This window comes from Schistocerca serialis, unplaced genomic scaffold, assembly GCF_023864345.2.
Source record: "Schistocerca serialis cubense isolate TAMUIC-IGC-003099 unplaced genomic scaffold, iqSchSeri2.2 HiC_scaffold_1169, whole genome shotgun sequence".
NCBI lineage: Eukaryota > Metazoa > Arthropoda > Insecta > Orthoptera > Acrididae > Schistocerca > Schistocerca serialis.
The window spans coordinates 105,001-110,000 of NW_026047369.1; the positions used below are offsets into that span (position 1 = coordinate 105,001).

General features: G+C 56.3%; 2 non-coding genes and 1 pseudogene across 2 annotated transcripts; all 3 read left to right on the forward strand.

Moving 5' to 3' along the window:
* The first annotated feature begins 2,365 nt into the window (after window positions 1-2,365).
* LOC126433591 (small subunit ribosomal RNA) lies at window positions 2,366-4,275 on the forward strand. Its single transcript, XR_007578603.1, has one exon. It is a non-coding gene; the product is annotated as a small subunit ribosomal RNA (ribosomal RNA).
* A 351-nt stretch (window positions 4,276-4,626) lies between these two features.
* LOC126433566 (5.8S ribosomal RNA) lies at window positions 4,627-4,781 on the forward strand. The gene has a single exon (XR_007578580.1). It is a non-coding gene; the product is annotated as a 5.8S ribosomal RNA (ribosomal RNA).
* A 188-nt stretch (window positions 4,782-4,969) lies between these two features.
* Window positions 4,970-5,000, forward strand: part of LOC126433606 (large subunit ribosomal RNA) — a 5,949-nt pseudogene continuing 5,918 nt past the window's right edge.

Here is a 5,000-nt window from a genome sequence, read left to right on the forward strand (position 1 = left end):
TGCGCCTTAACCTAACCTATGTTGCGCCTTAACCTAACCTATGTTGCGCCTTAACCTAACCTATGTTGCGCCTTAACCTAACCTATGTTGCGCCTTAACCTAACCTATGTTGCGCCTTAACCTAACCTATGTTGCGCCTTAACCTAACCTATGTTGCGCCTTAACCTAACCTATGTTGCGCCTTAACCCAACACACGTTGCGCCTTAACCCAACACACGTTGCGCCTTAACCCAACACACGTTGCGCCTTAACCCAACACACGTTGCGCCTTAACCCAACACACGTTGCGCCTTAACCCAACACACGTTGCGCCTTAACCCAACACACGTTGCGCCTTAACCCAACACACGTTGCGCCTTAACCCAACACACGTTGCGCCTTAACCCAACACACGTTGCGCCTTAACCCAACACACGTTGCGCCTTAACCCAACACACGTTGGGCCTTAACCCAACACACGTTGGGCCTTAACCCAACACACGTTGGGCCTTAACCCAACACACGTTGGGCCTTAACCCAACACACGTTGGGCCTTAACCCAACACACGTTGGGCCTTAACCCAACACACGTTGGGCCTTAACCCAACACACGTTGGGCCTTAACCCAACACACGTTGGGCCTTAACCCAACACACGTTGGGCCTTAACCCAACACACGTTGGGCCTTAACCTGCTCTGTAATTGTCATACGACGCGTTAAATTAGTGTAGTGTTGCCTAACTGCAACCCCCGCAATATAGTTTGCTACTCGCACTGCCCGGTCCCCAGAGTATCGCTTCATGTTAAACACCTTGCAGCTATACACTGTAATGCGGATGGCAGCAGGACGTACATGCTCAATGCCCTTCGCAGTTGTTCATTGGCATTCGCATGGCGAAGCACAGCCTACGTTGTGGTACGGCTTGTGTCAACTGTCCGCTGATGTTGTACGTCCAAATCACACACTGTACTGCACATTGGTCCTCATGTACTGAATGATACATCGTGGTACATGTGTGACCGTACCACGACTGCGCCAACAACGGCGAACCATACGGTCCAAATATTGTGCACTCAGCTACATGTCGTCTCCCTATAAGAGCTGGATTGCAGTATGGTATGCCGTGGATGGCGATCGGCATGAGCCGTCTGTTGATGTAGTGGCGCGTGTTGTCAGACGTAGTCGTCTCTTCTCACACACCGTGATAGCATGGTGCACTGCGTTCCACATCTGCGACATGCGACAGAGGCCGGTTGACAGTCGTTCGCGCAATGGACATCGCATACGTACGGGGGCCACCTTCCACGTGTTCGCGAAGCGTGCACATGTTGTTGCGTGTATGTGGGCAGACATAGTGTGTCGTGACACCTGACACAGGCATGCAACAATCGTTGAATTTGCAAATGGCGATGGACGTCTACGTTTGCTGGTGACGTTACGCAAATGAAGAACTGGTAAACCGTTGTGGTGCGGTTGTTCTCGCTAGAGGTGAATCAGTGATGGCGACGATCGGTTGAGCTACCAACCGGTTGTTTCAGCGATACCCACCACGCCCACGAACGTGAATGGCATGTGGGTGTGAAGCGATACGCGGCGGTGGCTGGGTGGGACCGTCCCCGGCCGGTGAGGGGGGGCCTCCCGGCGTGCTGGCCGCGCGGTGCGTGGGCGCACGCGCTACAGCCGGCTGGTGGGGGCGGCCAGTGGCAGGCGCGCCGGCCGACGGAGGCGGCAGGCGGCGTAGCTGCGCGCCGGCGCACCCTGCACGCGGCGCCGTGCGGCCAAAGTAGGTCCTCGCGGGCCCGGTGCGAAGCGCGGTGGACATCTGCAGTGTGCTGGTCCGATTGAGGACTGTGTGCGCTGAGGATGCGCCGCCGCCCGGCGCTCGGCGCCGCGACGCCGTCTGCTGCTCGGTCGCCTCTGCGGTTCTCGCAGGTGGATTGTATCGCAGCTGTGCGGACGTGTTGGCGCGTGCGCTGTGCTGGGAGAGTTCGCTTCGGCACCCAAGTGGGGCTTTTGTCCTTCTGTGGCGCTGGCGTTGGAGCTGCCGGCCACCGTAGGTGGCGCGTGTTGTCTCCCGCCGGCAATGCCACGACAGCACGCTCCCGGGCCTCTGTCGGCAGCGGCAAGCTCAGTTGGGAGCACGGGTGGTCGCACCTAAAGCGTCTACTCGCCAAACTCCGGGCGATTGCGCCTCTCTCGAACCCGACCAAGTACTTAGGACGGCGCTGCGCGCCGCCGGGACCTGAGAGGGTTTCGAGGTGTATTGTGCAGGGGAGCTCAGCCTCCTCCTGTTTGCAGAATAATTGAGCGGACGCTTGCGTGTTCGCGCGGGCCCCCGGGACACACTCCCGGGCGGCCGGCTGCTCAGCTCTAGTTGACGCAGCTCCCTGGTTGATCCTGCCAGTAGTCATATGCTTGTCTCAAAGATTAAGCCATGCATGTCTCAGTACAAGCCGCATTAAGGTGAAACCGCGAATGGCTCATTAAATCAGTTATGGTTCCTTAGATCGTACCCACGTTACTTGGATAACTGTGGTAATTCTAGAGCTAATACATGCAAACAGAGTCCCGACCAGAGATGGAAGGGGCGCTTTTATTAGATCAAAACCAATCGGTCGGCTCGTCCGGTCCGTTTGCCTTGGTGACTCTGAATAACTTTGGGCTGATCGCACGGTCCTCGTACCGGCGACGCATCTTTCAAATGTCTGCCTTATCAACTGTCGGTGGTAGGTTCTGCGCCTACCATGGTTGTAACGGGTAACGGGGAATCAGGGTTCGATTCCGGAGAGGGAGCCTGAGAAACGGCTACCACATCCAAGGAAGGCAGCAGGCGCGCAAATTACCCACTCCCGGCACGGGGAGGTAGTGACGAAAAATAACGATACGGGACTCATCCGAGGCCCCGTAATCGGAATGAGTACACTTTAAATCCTTTAACGAGTATCTATTGGAGGGCAAGTCTGGTGCCAGCAGCCGCGGTAATTCCAGCTCCAATAGCGTATATTAAAGTTGTTGCGGTTAAAAAGCTCGTAGTTGGATTTGTGTCCCACGCTGTTGGTTCACCGCCCGTCGGTGTTTAACTGGCATGTATCGTGGGACGTCCTGCCGGTGGGGCGAGCTGAAGGCGTGCGACGCGCCTCGTGCGTGCTCGTGCGTCCCGAGGCGGACCCCGTTGCAATCCTACCAGGGTGCTCTTGAGTGAGTGTCTCGGTGGGCCGGCACGTTTACTTTGAACAAATTAGAGTGCTTAAAGCAGGCAAGCCCGCCTGAATACTGTGTGCATGGAATAATGGAATAGGACCTCGGTTCTATTTTGTTGGTTTTCGGAACCCGAGGTAATGATTAATAGGGACAGGCGGGGGCATTCGTATTGCGACGTTAGAGGTGAAATTCTTGGATCGTCGCAAGACGAACAGAAGCGAAAGCATTTGCCAAGTATGTTTTCATTAATCAAGAACGAAAGTTAGAGGTTCGAAGGCGATCAGATACCGCCCTAGTTCTAACCATAAACGATGCCAGCCAGCGATCCGCCGCAGTTCCTCCGATGACTCGGCGGGCAGCCTCCGGGAAACCAAAGCTTTTGGGTTCCGGGGGAAGTATGGTTGCAAAGCTGAAACTTAAAGGAATTGACGGAAGGGCACCACCAGGAGTGGAGCCTGCGGCTTAATTTGACTCAACACGGGAAACCTCACCAGGCCCGGACACCGGAAGGATTGACAGATTGATAGCTCTTTCTTGATTCGGTGGGTGGTGGTGCATGGCCGTTCTTAGTTGGTGGAGCGATTTGTCTGGTTAATTCCGATAACGAACGAGACTCTAGCCTGCTAACTAGTCGCGTGACATCCTTCGTGCTGTCAGCGATTACTTTTCTTCTTAGAGGGACAGGCGGCTTCTAGCCGCACGAGATTGAGCAATAACAGGTCTGTGATGCCCTTAGATGTTCTGGGCCGCACGCGCGCTACACTGAAGGAATCAGCGTGTCTTCCTAGGCCGAAAGGTCGGGGTAACCCGCTGAACCTCCTTCGTGCTAGGGATTGGGGCTTGCAATTGTTCCCCATGAACGAGGAATTCCCAGTAAGCGCGAGTCATAAGCTCGCGTTGATTACGTCCCTGCCCTTTGTACACACCGCCCGTCGCTACTACCGATTGAATGATTTAGTGAGGTCTTCGGACTGGTACGCGGCATTGACTCTGTCGTTGCCGATGCTACCGGAAAGATGACCAAACTTGATCATTTAGAGGAAGTAAAAGTCGTAACAAGGTTTCCGTAGGTGAACCTGCGGAAGGATCATTACCGACTAGACTGCATGTCTTTCGATGTGCGTGTCGTGTCGCGCAACACGCTACCTGTACGGCTCGCAGTAGCCGTGCGCCGCGTGCGGAACCACGCGTGCTTCTCAAAACTAACGCCAATGTTGTGTGGTACGAGCGCTGAAGCGCTGGAGCGGCTGGCCTGCGGCACCTGGCGCCTGGCGCCGGTTTTGAATGACTTTCGCCCGACTGCCTGTCCGCTCCGGTGTGGAGCCGTACGACGCCCATCGGCCGTGAGGCTGTTGGACACAGAACGCTTGAACAGGGGCCGCCACACGCCTACGTCCCGCCTATGCAACTGTCTTGAAAGAGACAGTGGAAACTAAGAAAAGATCACCCAGGACGGTGGATCACTCGGCTCGTGGGTCGATGAAGAACGCAGCAAATTGCGCGTCGACATGTGAACTGCAGGACACATGAACATCGACGTTTCGAACGCACATTGCGGTCCATGGATTCCGTTCCCGGGCCACGTCTGGCTGAGGGTCGGCTACGTATACTGAAGCGCGCGGCGTTTGCCCCGCTTCGCAGACCTGGGAGCGTCGCGGCCGCCTGTGGGGCCGGCCGCGCCTCCTTAAACGTGCGATGCGCGCCCGTCGCCTGGCGGTTCGCATACCGGTACTTACTCGGTAGCGTGCACAGCCGGCTGGCGGTGTGGCGTGCGACACCTCGTACAACGACCTCAGAGCAGGCGAGACTACCCGCTGA